Source organism: Eurosta solidaginis, chromosome 5 (genome assembly GCF_040869045.1).
Source record: "Eurosta solidaginis isolate ZX-2024a chromosome 5, ASM4086904v1, whole genome shotgun sequence".
In the NCBI taxonomy this organism is placed as follows: Eukaryota; Metazoa; Arthropoda; class Insecta; order Diptera; family Tephritidae; genus Eurosta; species Eurosta solidaginis.
The window spans coordinates 55124226-55145688 of record NC_090323.1 but is presented as its reverse complement, the minus strand read 5'-3'; the positions used below and the strand labels follow the sequence as shown (position 1 = coordinate 55145688).

General features: G+C 34.2%; 1 protein-coding gene across 6 annotated transcripts in view; it reads right to left on the bottom strand.

Annotated features, from left to right (window-relative positions):
• Positions 1-21463, bottom strand: part of knrl (knirps-like) — a 188258-nt gene that overhangs the window by 60781 nt on the left and 106014 nt on the right. Inside the window, exon 1 of one of the 6 annotated variants that reach the window (XM_067757511.1) lies at positions 17908-17924. The exons of the other annotated variants lie outside the window; for them this stretch is intronic. The gene's annotated coding sequence lies outside the window, so the exon portion shown is untranslated. Of the gene's footprint in view, positions 1-17907; positions 17925-21463 lie in introns of those variants that run through there. 6 annotated transcript variants of the gene reach the window in all.

Here is a 21463-nt window from a genome sequence, read left to right as displayed (position 1 = left end):
CAAAATACTCACGCAGCCATTTAATATTTTGTTTGTTCACAATGAGTCATTTGTACAACTTTTTTGTGAACTTTCATATGTATATGACTATTCGCAGGCAAATCACAACCGCAATTTTTACATTTAGACAACAAAAACAGAACGACGTTCTAGATAATGAGTCCACAATTATTATATTATTTATCTGCATTATACAGCAAGGTTTTACACAATTAGCTAAATAAACAATTAGTATTAGCCATAGATGCGAGTATGAGCGTCTAGAAGCAAGATCATACTAATATTCTTTTTACATAAATAAACAAGAGCGAACTGCTGATTTATTTAAATCATTATTTTTTCAACATTTTTAAATGAGCTTCACAACAGCAGCAAATCACTACCGTATGCATACATCCGCATAAATTGAAGGACCTCGATACATCAAGTCGGTAACGCCTCTCATCCAAACAACTATCCAACAATAATTGTTTGTTATTTGCTTTGGTTTAATTTCAATGATTGCACAAATAAACTCTTATTATGCTAATATACGTTTGAGCGTATATATATCCTATTGTACTAGTGGTGACGAGCCTATTTTGATTGATGTGGTTGCCTACCTTAGCGACTGCCTTTGTTTTGTTTGCGCTATTAGCGTCTTACTTTTTTGGTGCTAAGTTTTTTTTCGCATATATTTCAATAGCAACTACTTCCGCATTATCTTAGCAGTTTTCGTTTATGTATTAATTAATATTCAACTTGATTAGAAATGCTTGTCAAAGTTCAACTGTCGTTTGACGCCCACTTAAAATAAGTTAATTGTAACAAGATGCATTAATTGCGGTATTCAAAATGAGGGTGGGTATAATTAAGTTGTACATGATGGCATGTACGTAAATTTTAAGTAAATTTTAATGTATTCCGAAATTTGTTATTGAAAGAAGTATGTACTTGGTATTTTATATTATTTACGAAAGACTTAAGAAGCGAACTTGATCAGAGCATATAATCTATGTTTGCATTAGTAAGCGGGTATGGATTTATTTGCTTGTGCTGCTTATAATGTTTTATGAAAACTACGAGATATGGCAATATCTCGAGTGGCATAGCCCCAAGTGAAAAATTAGTAATTATGTCATCCTCACAGCACTTGCACAACCCTAAGTTTTTACTTGTAACGGGTGTAGAACTTTAGTAATATTCTTGTAATGTTTATATTTCTTTTATTTTACAACATTAACTTATAAATGCCAAGAAGTTATTCTTAGGAATTCGAAAAACAAAATTTAAACAAATGATCTCTAGCAGTGTAGAAATAAATTTTGTTCTAGCACTTTGAATAAAAGTTGCCAATGGGGTGTTTTTGGGATGCAAGTTTAGTTGCCTGTGCGCACTTGCGCTTGCAAAAAAAAATAACGAAAAAAAATTATTTCTCATATTTCTTGTGTATTTTTTCGAAGATTACTCTTAGGAGCTATGTATTGTTCAAAGCATTTAACTGGATGAAGATAAATGTAATCAGAAGTTAAAAGTCTACGTTGCAGGTGTTCGACATTTCCTTCCGCTTATGCATCAGATTGATCAGAACCGATATCAGCATTTTTGTCTGCCGATTCGATAGGCGGAAAAAGATAAATTTTCCAGAGTGACTCGTTTTCACCAAATGCAGGTATTTTTATAATTAATCCAAAAAACTTTCAGTATACAAGTTTGATTTTGTATTTATAATAAACATTTAAAATGTATTTCACAGAAAAATGTTGCATATAAATTCTGTGAAAAAAACGTCGTAGGCAAAACTCGTATGTTGTTTTAATGATAAAAAAATGAACAATCGTAGATATGTGTATTTTATAAACATTTTTATCGCGCTTTTTTTATACCGAATTTGCAGTCAGATAAAAATAAACTAAAAAAAATGTTAAATATGAATATATTTTTTATATTTAACTAATATAAATAAAAAATAATGAAAATTTAAGTGCCGCTTTTTTCAACAAAAATAATCAACCATTTACACTTGGTCAATTCACGTTAACTTTAGTAATATTATTATTTATTTATGTTTATTAATTTAAAAATATTTTCATTCGAGGAAAGGACGGAAATGAATAATTTTCTAAACTTTATATTATCTATCAACTCTTAAGTCATAATTTATCACTTAGAAGAAAATTGTTCTAATTTATTCTACAAATAAGTATGTTTCTACTTAAATAGAATCTTCGTAGCAGAAATAAACATTATGGGTAAAGTAGCTTCAACAACGTGTGACTGCATTTCCCTGGCTCATTTAAATCTTCCTCTAAGTAGTACCATGATTCCAATCGGGATCATGATACCCCAAAAGCAGAGACAAAATTCAAAGTAAACATTATAATTCATTTAATTAAATATACTTTATTTTATTTTATTTTATTTTATTTTATTTTATTATATTTAATTGTAGTTCACTTTATTTTCGTTTATTTTATTGTATACTATTTTGTTATATAATATTTTATTTAGATTAATTTAATGTAATTTTAGTTTATTTTACTTTATTTTATTTTAATTTTAGTTCACTTTGTTTTGTTTTATTTTATTTTATTTTGTTTTATTTTATTTTATTTTATTTTATTTTATTTTATTTTATTTTAATTTATATTATTTTATTTTATTTAACTTTATCTTATTTTATTTTATTCTGTTATATAATATTTTATTTTATTTTATTTTATTTTAATTTATTTTATTTTATTTAACTTTATCTTATTTTATTTTATTCTGTTATATAATATTTTATTTTATTTTATTTTATTACTTTTATACCTTTCATGAACGTGAAATGGTATATTAACTTTGGTCCGATGTTTGTAACCTTGTGAAATATAGAAGATAGACTCACCATTAAGTATACCGAATTGATCAGGGCGACGAACTGAGTTGATATAGCCATGTCCGTCTGTCCGTGTGTCCGTCCGTCTGTCTGTTTGAACGCAAATTAGTCCCTCAAATTTTGCGATATCTCAATGAAATTTGGCACAATGATGTATTTTGGTATTATGTTAGACATTTTTGGATCCGGTAGGATCGGAGCACTATAACATATATTTCCCATACAACCGATAATTCAGATAAGACGACTTTGGTCATTCCTGCCGCAATTTAGAAAGTATAAAGGTGAAACAAGGTGATATATATTCTAATATATCATAGAAGATATCCTGAAAAAATTACTTTGATCGGAGCTATATATAGTTAAATCCCATACAACCTATCGTTCAGATATAAAGATTTTTGGCAATTTCTCCCTTAATTTCCAATATAAAAACGTTAAACTTGGTGATATTTATTCCAATATATCACAGAAGATTTCATCAGAAAATCATTTCGATCGGAGCTTTATATAATATATATCCCATACAACCGATTCCAATATAAAAACGTGAAACTTGGTGATTTGTATTTTAATATATTGTGACGAATATGAGTGATAAGTGATACTCACATCCCTAGTCTGATGCTAAGTAAATGAAGTCACAACAACAATAAAGCAGACAGTCACTTGTATCTACATAAAAGAATCAATCACTATGTCTACACATATGTACCTACGTACATGCAGCTGAGAAGCAACGCACAACCACATGCATATATCTAACATACTCCCGAAAGTATGCAATGAGAAAAGCTATAAAATCGTACAATTGTAGTTACAGCTGAGAAACAGCTGATGGCCAACTATTAGATTCTGGAAATGGAAGCGCCTAGAAGATGCGAACGAGGAAATCGGAGAGTATAAAAGGCGATACCAGTGGAGGCGTTACAATCAGTTTTGATTAAGCGCTATCAGTAAGCGAAGTATAAGTGTTATTGTGCAGTACTTTAATAAAGGCCATTTTTGCATTATTGATGATTGGAGTTATTTATTTAACAGTTTAGTGATTCCAACATAGCAGAAGGTTGCAAATAAGAGGATTTGCAGTAAATTCGCTACAATATCATAGTAGATTTCCTGTAAAAATCATATCGATCGGAGCTATATGTAATATATATCCCATACAACCGATCGTTCAGATAAGGTGGTTTTTTGCCATTCTTATACTCAGTTGAGCAGAGCTCACAGAGTATATTAACTTTGATTGGATAACGGTTGGTTGTACAGGTATAAAGGAATCGATATAGATATAGATTTCCGTATATCAAAATCATCAGTATCGAAAAAAAATTTGATTGAGACATGTCCGTCCGTCCGTCTGCCCGTTAACACGATAACTTGAGTAAATTTTGAGGTATCTTGATGAAATTTGGTATGTAAGTTCCTGGGAACTCAACGATATCGGACTATAACCACGCCCACTTTTTCGATATCGAAAATTTCGAAAAACCGGAAAAATACGATAATTCATTGCCAGAGACGGGTAAAGCGATGGAACTTGGTAGGTGGGTTGAATTTATTACGCAGAATAGAAAACTAGTAAGATTTTGAACAATGGGCGTGGCACCGCCCACTTTAAAAAGAAGGTAGTTTAAAAGTTTTGCAAGCTGTAATTTGGCAGTCGTTGAAGATATCACGATGAAATTTGGCAGGTACCTTACTACTGTTACTGTATATGTTCTAAATAAAAATTAACAAAATCGGATGAAGAACACGCCCACTTTTTAAAAATTTTTTTTTAAAAGTCAAATTTTAACAAAAAATTTAATATATTTACTGTTTATAAGTAAATTATGTCAACATTCAACTCCAGTAATGATATGGTGCAACAAAATACAAAAATAAAAGAAGATTTCAAAATGGGCGTGGCTCCGCCAATTTTCATTTAGTTTGTCTAGGATACATTTAATGCCATAAGTCGAACAAATATTCACCAATCCTTTTGAAATTTGGTAGGGGCATAGATTCTATGACGATAACTGTTTTTATACACAGTCCACCGTCTGTCCTTCCGCTCGGCCGTTAACACGATAACTTGAGAAAAAACCGATATATCTTTACTAAACTTAGCCCACGTACTTATCTGAACTTACTTTAATTTGGTACAAAAAATGGCCGAAAGCCGACTATAACCACGCCCACTTTTTCAATATCGAAAATTACGAAAAATGAAAACAAAATGCAATAATTCTATACCAAATACGAGAAAAGGGACGAAACATGGTAATTTGATTGGTTTATTGACGCAAAATATAACTTTAGAAAATACTTCCTAAAATGGGTGTGACACCTACCGTATTAAGTAGAAAGAAATGGAAAAGTTCTAAAGGGGGAAATCAACAGACCTTGGAATCTTGGCAGGAATACTGATCGTAGTATTGCATAAATAAATAAATTAGCAATACCCGACAGGTGATTTTATGGATCTACCTGGTCCACATTTTGGTCAATATCGCGTAAACGCCTTCACGTATACATATATGGGCCACTCGCTGTTAAAACCCTCATTAATACCTTTAATTTGATAACTATATCGTACAAACACATTCTAGAGTCACCCCTGGCCCACCTTTATGGCGATATCTCGAAAAGGCGTCCACCTATAGAGCTAAGGATCACTCCCTTTTAAAATGCTCATTAACACCTTTTATTTGATACCCATATCACTTTAATGGCGATATCTCGAAAAGGCGTCCACTTATAGACCTAAGACCCACTCCCTCTTAAAACGCTCAGTACCACCTTTCTTTTGATACCCATATCGTACAAACACATTCTAGAGTCACCCTTGGTCCACCTTTATGGCGATATCTCGAAAAGGAGTCCACCTATACATCGAAGGTCCACTCGCTTTTAAAATACTTCTTAACACCTTTCATTTGATTCCCATATCGTACAAACACATTCTAGAGTCACCCCTGGTCCACCTTTATAGCGATATCTCGAAAAGCCGTCCACCTATGGAACTAAGGATCACTCCCTTTTAAAATACTCATTAACACCTTTCATTTGATACCCATATCGTACAAAAATATTCTAGAGTCACCCCTGGCCCACCTTTATGGCGATATCTCGAAAAGGCGTTCGCCTATAGAACTAAGGCACATTCCCTTTTAAAATACTCGTTACTACTTTTCATTTGATACCGATATCGAACAAGCACATTCTAGAGTCACCCCTGGCCCATCTTTATGGCGATATCACGAAAAGGCGTTCACCTATAGAACTAAGGATCACTCCCTTTTAAAATACTCATTACCACCTTTCATTTGATACCCATATCGTACAAGTGCATGCTAGAGTCACCACTGGTCCACCTTTATAGCAATATCTCGAAAAGGCGTCCACCTATAGAACCAAGGACCACCCCCTTTTAAAATACTCATTACCACCTTTCATTTGATACCCATATCGTACAAACAAATGCTAGAGTCAGCCCTGGTCCACCTTTATGGCGATATCCCGAAATGGTGTCCATCCATAGAAATATGGCCTACTCTCTCTTAAAATACTCTTTAATACCTTCCATCTGATACACATGTCAGACAACCACATTCCAGGGTTACCCTAGGTTCATTTTCCTACATGGTGATTTTCCCTTATTTTGTCTCCATAGTTCTCAACTGAGTATGTAATGTTCGGTTGCACCCGAACTTAGCCTTCCTTACTTGTTTATTTTATATTTATCTTAAACATCGTTTAGGTATGTACATCTATTCACTATATATTTCTTATTTTGTACATCCGCTTATTTGGAGATCACGAACGGGGTGATATTATTGTTCAGCCCCATTCATGAAAGGTATGAAGTCTTCGGCACAGCCGAATTTCATCTTATTTTATTTTTTTAAATTTTTTATTTTATTTTATTTTACTTTATTTAACTTTATCTTATTTTATTTTATTATATTTTATTTGATTTAGTTTATTGTAATTTTATTTTATTTTGATTTATTTTGTTTTAAATTTTAGTTCATGTTATCTCATGTTATTTAATATTATCTTGTTTTAAAAATAAAAAATAAATGTAAGGCGCGATACCCTCCGAAGAGATCTAAGGCCGAGCTTCTCTTCCCATTTGCGTCGTGCTCCTCTTGGTCTTCCCTACTAATTGGCCGGACGGGACCTACATGTTTTATGCCGACTCTGAACGGCATCTGCAAAGCAGATGAGTTTTCACTGAGAGCTTTTCATGGCAGAAATACACCCGGAGCGCTTGTCAAACACTGCCGAGTGGCGACCCCGCTTAGAAAATTTTCTTCTAATTGAAAAACCTTATTTCTAAAATTTTGATGTTGCTTTGCCCGCGGTGCGAACCCAGGGCATACGGTGTGATAGGCGGAGTATACCATCTCACCACGGTGGCCGCCCTCTTATCTTGTTTTATTTTATTTTATTTTATTTTGTTCTGTTATGAAATATTTTATTTTATTTTATTTTGTTGTATAATATAATTTATTTTATTTTCTTTTATTTTATTTTATATCATATTATTTTATTTTATTTTATTTTATTTTATTTTATTTATTTTATTTTATTATATTTTATTTTATTTTATATTATTTTATTTTATTTTATTTTTTTTTATTTTATTTTGTATAACTTTGTTTGATTTTTTTCTATTTCTGTTAATCGTAATTGGTTTTCCTCAATTTTATTTAATTTTATTGCAATTTAATTTTTATTTTTTTATTTGTTTGCACTTTTATATTATATGTACATACAGCCAGGAAAATCTTAAAAGTAAACAAATTTCAACTTCAAGCTATATGTATCAGTAACAGAAATCTCTGGCTCTTTATTTCCCACAAAATCGCAGTGTATAGATCTCTTTGTAAACTTGCATGCATGATAGTTATGTATATGCTCAAAAATTTTAATTGATATTTAAGTGACGTGTTTTGCTTAAGTTGCTGTGTGATTTTGCTCATATCAACTCTACCACGTATCTTGCTACCACATTACCCTACAGAGTAGTACCCAAATTTGTTCTCACATTCTCTTTTACTCCATACCGCACACTATGCCTGTGCTTCCGCATTCTCTAAAGAGTATACCAATAGCACATACTGTACTGAATTTTCATTCTACATATATTGCCTATATAGGATAACACTTACAAAGACTACGCTTATGGTTACACCTTACGCTTACATTCAGGATTCCCTTCACACCGTGAGCAAAGATGCTTTCGAAATTTTTTTTGTTACACATAAATATTTAAAATTTATTTTCTGCTAATTTACTTCCACTTACATATATACATTTATATATATTTATCCGTTTACCTATTACTACGTCTTACTACTTTTTGTTCATTGTATTTATTAACGTGCAAGGTTAATACGGCGCCTTTACTATTCGTTTCGCCTTGTATGCTTCTGCGTAGGTAGTTACAACGGTCAATTCGCTTGCCAAAAATTTAATGCGATATTTCAATTTCGCACAATTATTTCGCACTCCGATATATTAATATTTAATTTGCTTTACATATTCTCTACACGACTCTGCACTAATTTCAATATCAAATACAACGTCTAATATATGTTTGGCTGTTTGCCTAAAGCGTTGGTATGACAAGTGGCCAAGGGTACAGAGGTGACAGTTTCAATTAGAAAATAAAATATACTTAACAACATTATTTACATTAAGAAGATCAAAAATATTATTACATATTTCATATAATAGAAAACGTGAACTACTTGGAGAAACATATATAAAACCTTAAAAGGAATTACTTAGCCGTATCATAGCATATATCTAGGGTAGTGATACGGTAGAAGATCCCAAAGCGATCGAAGGGCAAAACCATTTCAAGTTGTGTCATGTGACAAGCGTGTTATGATCTCGAAACAAGAACAGCATATTCTAATTTGGGACGAAATATCCGGCGTTAGCTCCCAAAAAAGTGTTATTCGGTTTAAAATACTGACATTAAACAAGGTATTTCGTTTAATCATGACAACAATTTTTAGCAAATTAAATGTATCTAAAAGTGCTGCTTTTATGAGTAATGCAATGATTTAATCGAAATAAATTGCTCATAGTTTAACTTACAATTTTATGAGTTCATAAACATTTTATTCTGACCTTGATACAATATTCTTGCAAAATTTGTTTCGTATGCAGGTGAGCATACACTACATTTGCTTTAGGGTGCTCGTTGTTTTTCTTATCTTATCTTATTTATCGGACCCATGGTTTAATTCTAAAATATTTGTGCCCATAAATATAAATTAACCTAAAGCTAAAATGGTTCGTAGATAAGTTGGTTTGATGAAACATCCTTTTACCTACATGGGTGCCTACTTTGTCATCGTATTCAAAATTTTATTATTTTCAATTTTTGAGGAATCCACAAATTTTATGTTTTTCTATATTCTTTGTAGTTCATTTATTTAATCATATATATTTTCTCTAATTGCTGTTTTTATATACGGGTCCCTTTTTCGCTCTTATTTGGAATCGAAATCTATAAATAAAGTTTTGGTTGCAAATATGGAGATCCGTGCTGTTAGCGAGCTTTGGGCATTATTGGCCGTAGTGCGTTTCTTTAGCTATATTTTATTAAAATAATTTGTTAAAAATGAACGATTGTGAGTACACAAAGGAATCTATTTGTACTATGGCATTATTGTGAATATTTTCACTGCATTACCGACAGTTGCTACCATGCGCTAGATGGTATCGCAAGCTTTAAGCTTTAATTGATTGATAGAACAGCTGATTTTTGTTGATATTTGATAAGAGACTTCTATATTGGTTGCGCAAAATGCGCACGGATCCGGCTCGTATAATATAATTCTAATTAAATTTTCGCAAACGTATGCGAAGTTCAGCTACTAAAATCTGATATTTGTAAAAATAAAAGCAACCTAATGTGTACCAAACTGTGGATGTTCCAAAAAAAGTTGTCTGCAGCTATTAATATTTATTTAAAATGTTATTTTTTTTTTGTAATGACTTAAATGTTTACTGTAGCATGAAACTAAAGTGTAAATAGAAAAAAAAATTACTTGTATGAGCATAAGTTTGTGAAAACAAAGTCATGATCATGCGCATTCGCATTTAAAGCAAGGTAAACCATGTTTTAATGAAAAAGGAACAAATTACGTACAAGTGTGAAAATTACTATGATTGCTGAGATTTAAAAATATGTTTCATTTATTCTAGGTCAAAAAAAAGATTTTGGACTTCAAATGGGCTTTTTTTTAAGTGACTCGTGCATTCAAAAATGCAAGAAAAGACGTCCGAAAAGCGTGGTCGAGATAACCTGCAATAATTTTGTCACTAGACGGCCATACTTGCTACTTGAGAGCTTGGAGTGCATTGGAACTGAGAACATTTATCTAGTTCACTTTACGCCGCTGCTGAGGCAGAGACTGGCGCAATTTGTTGCATGGCAAACAAAGTTGCCTGATAGGGACCAACTAAGTAAATAAATAAGTATAACGCACTTAAAAGCTTCAAAGTAGGGATATGTCCATAAGCCCAAGCAATTTGAATAATTCTATCAATAATTGATAAAGTTCGCCGTAGAACGATGAGTACGTCTAAGTGACTAGTTTTGCTTTGAAAAAGACTTACCGCCGAAAAAATGTTAATCTACCAAAGATGGCATTATCAAAGCTTTCGCAATTTTGAAGTAAAGTAGTAAGTTAAACTCAATTATTTAAATCTAAATTGTAGCCCTATATAAATTGTCGCCGAAAAGCAATTAATACGCCCCCTCCTTCAGAAGGACCAGTGTAAGACGCAACACGATCTTTGCAAAAAATGCGGCATATATTTTGAAAAAATTAAGTTGGCGGCAAACTTGGTAGCAAAATGCAAATAATTCTTTAAACGTCACTTATTCTGCCGAACTTACTAAATGATGAAGAAGCATGGACGCTGACAACATAAGATAAGGCGGCTCTAGGGTTCGAATTAAATTTAAATTAACCTGCGTTACGAAAGAGGATTTTCGTGTCCCCATTTCTTTTACTTGTAAGATTTTTCAAATCCTGAATATCCCGGAATTACTTAAAAAAAATTCGGGGATTTTCAGGACTTAAAAACACCAAAAGGCTAGGTTCCACGAGATTGATATATGAAACTGGGATTGAAATATTAAACTTTCAAGCCACCATATATTGACAACGAACTGATTTTAAGTCTTGCTCTTTAGCATATGTAAGCTGAAGTCCAAAAGTGCAGCTCTCATTCTACAAATTTTCATTGAAATTGGGTTCATACAAAAATTTTGGTGGTTGACTTGAGATATTTTACCACATTTATCAGCTCTATGAGCAGAGTTAATTTAGAAATATCCGACTGTCTGTTTGAGTGCAAAATAAACCTTCCATATTTGAAATATCAACGGTAAGCTGGTACATTTTTGTATGCGATTAGACATGTGTTGCAAACAACGGAATTGGACCCCTATAGCTTATCTACCTAATGTCTTTGGTGAGGTTAAATTTGCCGGTCAACAAAAATTTCACTTAGACTTAACGTGTCCATATTATTCCCGGAAAAGGTTTGATGACTAAACGGAAAGCACAAATTATGACCTTATTTAAAAGTATTTGCCACAAAAAAGGTAATGTTTTTTCGCCTATAATCAAACTCAAGTCTTCTCTCCCAAAAGATATAAGCAGCTTCGTGACTCTATTATCGTTAGACTTGCACATGATTTTAAAAACTTGGGAGTCCTGCGCTCCTATCCGTACCTTTCTTGCGTGATTATTCATATGTAACTTCTTTATCCCATTGATTTCTCCCGAGCGAATTGGGACATTTATTGTAGATTCAACGAGTGCTGCGTCCTGCTTTGCCAACTCAGCGGAATTTTCGTTACCTTCTTTATCTTTATGACATATGGCCTGAGCGAACTTTCTTTTATACTTGTTTGCATTCCAGAGACTTCTTATTGGAGTGCTTCAACTCACATATGTAAGATGATCTCATTGTTCAGAAAGGAGTGTCATTTTTTCTTCCTCATTTTAGCAGCTAAACTTGAAATATGGCATTATTATAACGTGCATTTCATAAATATTTGTCAAAAAAAATATTCGAGATTGGTCGAATATATATATAATATATATTGCATACGAACAGGGCTTTGTCATTCCTGCATCATTTTAATACCTAGAAACCTGAAATTTTCCATGATGTTTATTCATATGCCTAATAAAGCTGTCTGAAAACATTGTTAAGATCCTTCATATACATATAATGTATTCCCTACAACAGGAATAAGGTTGAATGTCCTCATCTATTCATTGAAAGTCCTCAACTTATCATGACTCCTTTTTTACTTTCGAGGAATATTAGATAAGGACAACGAAATTACTGCGGACCAACCGGAATGACTGTGAGATCTCAACATTCTTACGGCAATATTTGCATAGGAAAGCAACGACCTTCTTTATCAAGCTAAACAAATCAGTAGTGAGAATACTCATGGGTGTCATCACAGGTCATTGAGTCGGATTGAATTTTGCTCCATATCACATAGGGAATAAGAGTCACACTACCTAGACGGGAGAATCCCTGCCTAGTATAGCGATGCATTTGCAGATAATGTGAACTGGCGTTTCATCTTCCAGCTCACAGAAACCACAAATTTGGGTATCGGATAGATTTAACTTACTAAGGTCATATCGTAGACCACAGTGTCCCGTATAGTATCCAGTGAGAGTTCTTAGGTCCTCCCTGCTTCGATTAATGGCACGTCCTCTTAACCTTACCTTACAATATTTGAACAAGTTATTGATTGGCTTTATTAGTTCTTCGGCCTCTAGTCCAGTATCATTTTTTTAATATTTTGAAAAAAAAAATTTTTTTTAATGCCAGTTATGGCCGCTGTGGGATAAACGCATTCGCTCTTATTTCTGTTTACTGCTAAATTTACACCGTCTGTCAGAATAATCCCTTAAAAAATTTGAGCTACTTATTAACGCCTTATATATATTTTCATATAGATAACATCAAATACAAAATTTCACACTCATCCCTATCAAATTGCATTTTGATGGATCACCAAATATACAAATACATATAATAGAACAAAACTGGCTACAATAAACAAGCTTACGCACATTTTCGCTAGTCATAAAATTTTTTGCTGCGTATGAGTGAGTAAGGCGTGCTTCACGTGAAAACGGAGGCAGAACTTAGAAGACAGACGATACAAAACAGTTGGGGGTAAACAAGTAAATGAATGAAAGTATGACATATCTAGATACATACGAGTATATTATCATATAGGTATGTACACACATAGATGAATTGTTATAAAATGGTAAAAGTCTTCCCCGGTCAATGTCAGTGTCAACATTAACAAAGTCAATGAGAGCTCAAGTGTGTGCAGAAACAAAAAAATACGAGCAAACTGTCGAACAAATCAACGCAGCGCTAAAAGTAATTTGTCATTTGGATAATAACAGTACAACAACTATCTATGCATATGCAAACATAAATATCTAATGCGTGCGAGTGTAAAATAAATAGTGAGTTGAATATGACTTTGATTGAAGTTGTAGCTACATATGACAGAAATATACTCGCTTCCTGGTTGAGACAGCTGTACGGACAAATGCATGTATAAACATACATACATACATACATAAATATATATTACAATAACTTTTCAACTTTCTTGTATTTATGATTGATCGTCATAGCCTGCTGGCGTTTCCCAGGAGGATTTTTGCTTGCTCTGTTGCGTTGCATTGTTGTCGTCATGAATGCACAAAATGTTGCGTGCGTATGTGAAAATATTAACAAATAAAAAATGAGTGCATTTTTTGTATAACAGCAATAAAGTTTTGTATGTTTGTTATGCCAATTATGTTTTTTTTATTAATTTTTTGTCTCCCATTGCACATCTTTTTATTTGTATTTTATTGTTGACAAATTGCAAGCGATGAGTAATCATTTTAAACGGTCTGCTTCTTTTTATATACTTTATTATTTTTTATTATTTTTTTTTGCTTCGCGCGGTTATGCATTGAAAATTTTTGTTACACATAAAAATTCCTGCACGTTTAAGAGATTGAAAAAAAGTAAACCATGGAATTGGCCAGCAGTAATGATGACGCGTTGTTGGTGGCAACTCATATCGCCGATATTACTTTGAAGAGCAACTCATATTTTTGGTGTGCGCGTATAAAAATTTGTTATACAGTGAAATCTACGCTGGACTGACACTCACCGCTGAGATCTTAGAGGGTTGAAGGATTAGTACAAGTTGAAGCTTACAATCACTCTAGAGCTCCGGTTATATGGGCAAAGATGGTAACGAAAAGATGGATGAACTGAGAAAGGAAATAAAAATACGAAATTTTTGAAACCAAGCGTAGGTATTCGACGTGTCAAAGTTCATATTAAGTCAAATTTTCAAGTCCAGAAGCCGCTAGTGTAAGAAAATCTCTAGTGTTTTGCAAGAGGACATAGTTATTTCCTAATAAAGGTTATGGTTCTTTAAAATAATTTTGCCGTTAAATCGCCAAATAAGCTCTTGTTAACTCTATGGACTCATTCAGTTTATATCCTTAAGGACCAAAAAGTTCAACATAATTTTACTTCAAGCAATCTGGAAGCCTTACTTTTCATACACATAAAAGCGATATTAAGTAGTGAAAGGCTATTACTTTTCTTTAATTGGAGTACATAGTTATCTAATGCAAAATTGGTTTTTTCGAGGAGTCAACTTTTTTTTTTTTTGCAATACAATTACATATGTCCGCAACTAGTACGCCGTTTTTGAAACGTTTTAATGCGGATTTCAGGAAACTCTTGATTATTCTGCATCTTCTGTTATTGTTCTTCTCGCTGATCTGTCGCATAAATAACCTAAATATTCAGTTCATTTACAGCACTACTATGGTTTGCTGTACTTTACAATAAAATTACTTACGTACTCCACTTACAACGTTTTTAAATCAAACTGGTTGACTATTTCTTAGCTGGCGCTACTTTTGTAATCGCGGTTACTTCCAACAGCCTTCCCGAATAGTTACTTATTTATTTCTCGTTTCTGTATCTTATATTGGATTTGCTATATAGATGTATATCTGAGATTTATATAAGGTCATGTGCGCTCTTTATTGTTCTGTACATACCGGCATTTCATACTTTATGCATTTCGTATTCTCTGTTGCCTTTTATGTATGTGTGTGTATATATCTTTGTAATATGCTGTGTACATGCATGTATGACTGCTTGCATTGCTGGTTTTGCTGTCCAATATTTATTAGCAGAATAGATAACGTGTAGAAACTTGTAATATTCGCAACAGGGTCTCACTCTCTCACATTTTCCACTTACGAGGAGCTCGCGTCCGTCCAAGGGAAGTTTTTGATTAATTTGTATGACAACAGGTCTCACTTCCCACCGACAAGAGGTTCGTGTCTGCTTAGTACAGGTTTTTGATCCAGTTTTATGGAAAATAGCTGTCCTTGTCCTGCCAAAAATTGCACCTTCAATATGGTACATGAAACATTTTCCGGAAAATAAAGTTGTCCATCTAATAGAGGTGTCCGTTAGGAGGGATTTTTCTGTATTTATTCATTGAGCATGTTTCTCGTTTAGTAACTTTTATGTCAAAAAAGTTGTAAAGCTTTCAAAAATTCTTGGATTTCTTGTTTGTCTTTTTAATGCTGTGTGCCAATTGTTAAACAAAAATATAGTGATGACAACTTTAATTAAATGAACCAAATCTTAGCAGCCCGTCTACATTTTCCGTTTATTCGTATTAAACTTGACATAATTTTAAATTATTATATCACTATTATGAGCTTTATAATTGAAAGCATACTATGTGTGTGGTCTATGCTGACTTATCTGTTTTGGCAAAGTTTCTACTCGCTCTATAGGGCTAAAGTTTTTATCATAATACCAGCAAACCCAGCGAATGTTGTTCTGATCTATACTTGGTTTATCTGCATGACTTTTAGGAAGTTTTAATTTCTTCTCATGCTTATTTTCTCTTGCTACCTTTCCTTTTATCTGCTTCACGTTTTTCCTTCCTCTCTCTGTCTGCGTTTTTCTTCCTCTTCATTTTTTTGGTCCTTTCATCTCTATATACATCTCTGCTTCTAGCTCCTCTTTTGCTTGCTTGATTCCTCCATCTTCGTTTAACTCTATTATATCTTTCACTTTCCGTCGCTTATCCTTTCTCTCATTTTTTCTATCCAATTTTCTAGCAATGTACTTCCTCAAAAAAAGTTATCCGTTTTTTCTGAAGGTAACCTTCAAACAAAAAAACAAAATGGTTCTTATTATTCACATTTTTCCAAAAATCGAAAACTTTAAAAAAATTACAGAATTATAAAAGAATTGGTGCTATTAATAGCTTCTAAAAAGTTCTGGAGTGGAAGCAAATTTAGTGCTTTTTAGGTGAACAAAAAAACAAAGGTTTTGAAATTTGTGTATGCCGATTTTACACAATATTCACATTTTTTCAAAAGTCAAAAATTTTCAAAATTAATAAAAGAAAAATTGGTGTTCTTTTTTTATGGACCCAAGTCATGACTGATGACTTACTGATATCCAATGGATTTTACGCACAAATGTATGCTGGGGACATAGTAAGCTGCACCGGGATGCACGAGGCAACAATATCCAATTCACTCTACTTTATAGCCTTACGGCTACTGTCAACACGTGCCTCTCCGGGCACTGCCAAAAAATATTCTTTCTAATCGTACGGGAATTGTTATCGACTATAGTTAACCTTTTTTCATATTGGTACTACAGAAAAATTAAATAAAACAAATACTAGATACTGGAACTTAGAGTCCTGGTCTTTCAGGTTCGGTATATTGCTCTGCATTTTTCTTACGAAATTCGTTTAAATTACATAAAATTTTTTTTATTTTACGCATTTATTTTCCAATTTTTGTTATTGTTTCCTAAAATTTAATACGTAAGTTTCAAACGGACTAGTCCCATTTGTACCCAAAAAGGCCTAGGGGTGATCAACTATAACTAATGTAAACATAAGAAATCAATCGAAGGTTACTACTCTCTTATTAAACTATCGGCATAGGAGGTCATCATGCCTGAAACCTGGTTTCGGCTTTAAAATCGAAGAAGAGGTGATGTGTGTCTATTCTTTATAGCGAAATTTGGCGCATTGTGAAAATTTCGTCGATGGTAGAGTTACCAGGTCTGAAGCCACACTGATAAGGTCCAATCAGCCGATTTACGGTGGGCTTCAAAATTTCGCACAATACACTTGAAAGGACCATAAATGCGATATTAGTAAGGCTGATTCCGTGATAGTTGGCGCAGTTTGTAGTATCCCCTTTCTTGCGGATTGCGCAAAGAACACTTAGATTCCAATCGTCGGACATGCACTCGTCCGGCCATATTTTGCAAAAAAGCTGATGCATGTAACTTACCAACTGCTCGCCGCCGTATTTGAATAGCTTCGCAGGCAAATCCATCAACGCCCACGGCATTGTTATTTTTTAATATGGTTATTGCTATTCCGACTTCGTCATAATCGGCTGGGAGACATATATTCCATCACCATAGATTCGCGATCGGGTTCGTCATTTCTGTGCGGTAAATCGCTGTCTCGATTTGGGAGGGCAGAGAAGGTTCCCTCATTAATCTAAGTACTCTCTGCACATCGGTTACAAGGTCCCCGTTTGCATTCTTACAAGAGTTTGCCCCGGACTTAAAACCTTCCGTCTGTCGCTGTATTCGATTAAACATCAATAAATAAATTATGATAATTTTCATGACCGCGGTCAACACTGAAAAGCTCGCACTGATCATGACTATTTTATGCACTCTACACCGAACCTTTTATGTGATATAAAGTGACATGATTTCAAATAAAAATTAGAACCCTTTTGGATTCCTCTATTTTGTGAATCAAGCACACTAAGAATCACGTTGTTTCTTTTTACTGGGATTCAATTTCTTATTCCAATTAAAAAAAAAAAAAAAACATACAAAGAAAAAAAATCAAAATATAGGTTAACTAACGGCTGAATACTACAGACCCAACAATACAAATCGCACTTGCCACTCCTCACCTAAATACTCGCAAACATCTACTGAAATTAACCAAGTGGCGCTAAAATTTTCCCAGCTACCCAAATGCGAATGAAGTCAAGAAATAAAGTAAAATTTAAGCAACAGCCTTAAGAGGTAATAAAACCAGTAAACAAAAATTAAAATACGGTAAATGCTGCACTGCTTTGTTTATCAGGCAGTTGTTGTGTTTCGTATACTCATATTGTCAGGGGCCCTACCTAAAAGCTTAAGTAAATTTGAGCATTTTTATACTCAGTTGAGCAGAGCTCACAGAGTATATTAACTTTGATTGGATAACGGTTGGTTGTACAGGTATAAAGGAATCGAGATAGATATAGACTTCCATATATCAAAATCATCAGTATCGAAAAAAAATTTGATTGAGCCATGTCCGTCCGTCCGTCCGTCTGTCCGTTAACACGATAACTTGAGTAAATTTTGAGGTATCTTGAGGAAATTTGGTATGTAGATTCCTGGGCACTCATCTCAGATCGATATTTAAAATGAACGATATCGGACTATAACCACGCCCACTTTTTCGATATCGAAAATTTCGAAAAACCGAAAGAATGCGATAATTCATTGCCAAAGGCGGCTAAAGCGATGAAACTTGGTAGATGGGTTGACGTTATGACGCAGAATAGAAAATTAGTAAGATTTTGGACAATGGGTGTGGCACCGCCCACTTTTACAAGAAGGTAATTTAAAAGTTTTGCAAGCTGTAATTTGGCAGTCGTTGAAGATATTATGATGAAATATGGCAGGAACGTTACTACTATTACTATATATGTGCTAATAAAAATTAGCAAAATTGGATGAAGAACACGCCCACTTTTTAAAAAAAAAATTTTTTTAATTCAAATTTTAACAAAAAATTTAATATCTTTACTGTATATAAGTAAATTAAGTCAAAATTCAACTCCAATAATGATATGATGTCACAAAATATAAAAATAAAAGAAAATTTCAAAATGGGCGTGGCTCCGCCCATTTTCATTTAGTTTGTCTAGAATACTTTTAATGCCATAAGTCGAACAAAAATTTACCAATCCTTCTCAGATTTGGTAGGGGCATAGACTCTATGACGATAACTGTTCACTGTGAAAATGGGCGAAATCGGTGGAAGCCACGCCCAGTTTTTATACACAGTCCCCCGTCTGCCCTTCCGCTCGGCCGTTAACACAATAACTTGAGCAAAAACCGATATATCTTTACTAAACTTAGCCCGCGTACTTATCAGAACTCACTTTATCTTGGTATAAAAAATGGCCGAAATCCGACCATAACCACGCCCACTTTATCGATATCGAAAATTACGAAAAATGAAAAAAATGCCATAATTCTTTACCAAATACGAAAAAAGGGATAAAACATGGTAACTGGATTGATTTATTGACGCAAAATATAACTTTGGAAAAAACTTTGTAAAATGGGTGTGACACCTACCATATTAAGTAGAAGAAAATGAAAAAGTTCTACAAGGCGAAATCAACAGCCCTTGGAATCTTGGCAGGAATACTGTTAGTGGTATTGCATATATAAATAAATTAGCAGTACCCCACAGATAATTTACTGGATCACCTGGTCCACATTTTGGTCGATATCGCGAGAACGCCTTCACATATACATCTAAGGCCACTCGCTTTTAAAACCCTCATTAATACCTTTAATTTGATATCCATATCGTACAAACACATTCTAGAGGCACTCCTGGCCCACCCTAATGGCTATATCTCGAAAAGGCGTCCACCTATAGACCTAATGCCCACTAACTCTTAAAATGCTCAGTAACGCCTTTCGTTTGATACCCATATCGTACAAACATTCTAGAGTTACACCTGGCCCACCCTAATGGCGATATCTCGAAAAGGCGTCCACCTATAGACCTAATGTCCACTCCCTCTTAAAATGCTCAGTAACACCTTTCGTTTGATACCCATATCGTACAAACATTCTAGAGTCACCCTTGGCCCACCCTAATGGCGATATCTCGAAAAGGCGTCCACCTGTAGACCTAATCCTCACTCCCTCTTAAAATGCTCAGTAACACCTTTCGTTTGATACCCATATCGTACAAACATTCTAGAGTCACCCTTGGCCCACCCTAATGGCGATATCTCGAAAAGGCGTCCACCTGTAGACCTAATCCTCACTCCCTCTTAAAATGCTCAGTAACACCTTTCGTTTGATACCCATATCGTACAAACATTCTAGAGTCACCCCTGGCCCACCCTAATGGCGATATCTCGACCTATTTGCCCACTCCCTCTTAAAATGCTCAGTAACACCTTTCGTTTGATACCCATATCGTACAAACATTCTAGAGTCACCCTTGGTCCACCTTTATGGCGATATCTCGAAAAGGCGTCCACCTATAGAACTAAGGATTACTCCCTTTTAAAATACTCATTAACACCTTTCATTTGATACCCATATCGTACAAACACATTCTAGAGTCACCCTGGCCCACCCTAATGGCGATATCTCGAAAAGGCGTCCACCTATAGACCTAATGCCCACTCCCTCTTGAAATGCTCAGTAACACCTTTCGTTTGATACCCATATCGTACAAACATTCTAGAGTCACCCATGGTCCACCTTTATGGCGATATCTCGAAAAGGCATCCACCTATAGAACTAAGGATTACTCCCTTTTAAAATACTCATTACCATCTCTCATTTGATACCCATATCATACAAACACATTCTAGAGTCACCCCTGGCCCACCCTAATGGCGACATTTCGAAAAGGCGTTCAGCTATAGACCTAATGCCCACTCCCTCTTAAAATGCTCAGTAACACTTTTCGTTTGATACCCATATCGTACAAACATTCTAGAGTCACCCCTGGCCCACCCTAATGGCGATATCTCGAAAAGGCGTCCACCTATAGACCTAATGCCCACTCCCTCTTAAAATGCTCTGGAACACCTTTCTTTTGATTCCCATATCGTACAAACACATTCTAGAGACATCCCTGGTCCACCTTTTTGGCGATATCTCGAAACGGCGTCCACCTATGGAACCAAGGATCACTCCTTTTCAAAATACTCATTAACAGCTTTCATTTGATACCCATATCGTACAAACATATTCTAGAGTCACCCCTGGTCCACCTTTATGGCGATTTCGCGAAAAGGCGTCCACCGACAGACCTAAGGCCCACTCCCTCTTAAAATGCTCAGTAACACCTTTCATTTGATACCCATAACGTACAAACAAATTCTAGAGTCAGCCCTGGTCCACCTTTATGGCGATATCCCCAAATGGCGTCCATCCATAGAACTATGGCCTACTCTCTCTTAAAATACTCTTTAATACCTTCCATTTAATACACATGTCATACCAGATTCCAGGGTTACCCTAGGTTCATTTTCCTACATGGTGATTTTCCTTATTTTGTCTCCATAGCTCTCAACTGAGTACGTAATGTTCGGTTGCACCCGAACTTAGCCTTCCTTACTTGTTTTATATATTTTTTGCTGTTGATTTTCTTTTTTCATTCAATTGTTTTTTATTATC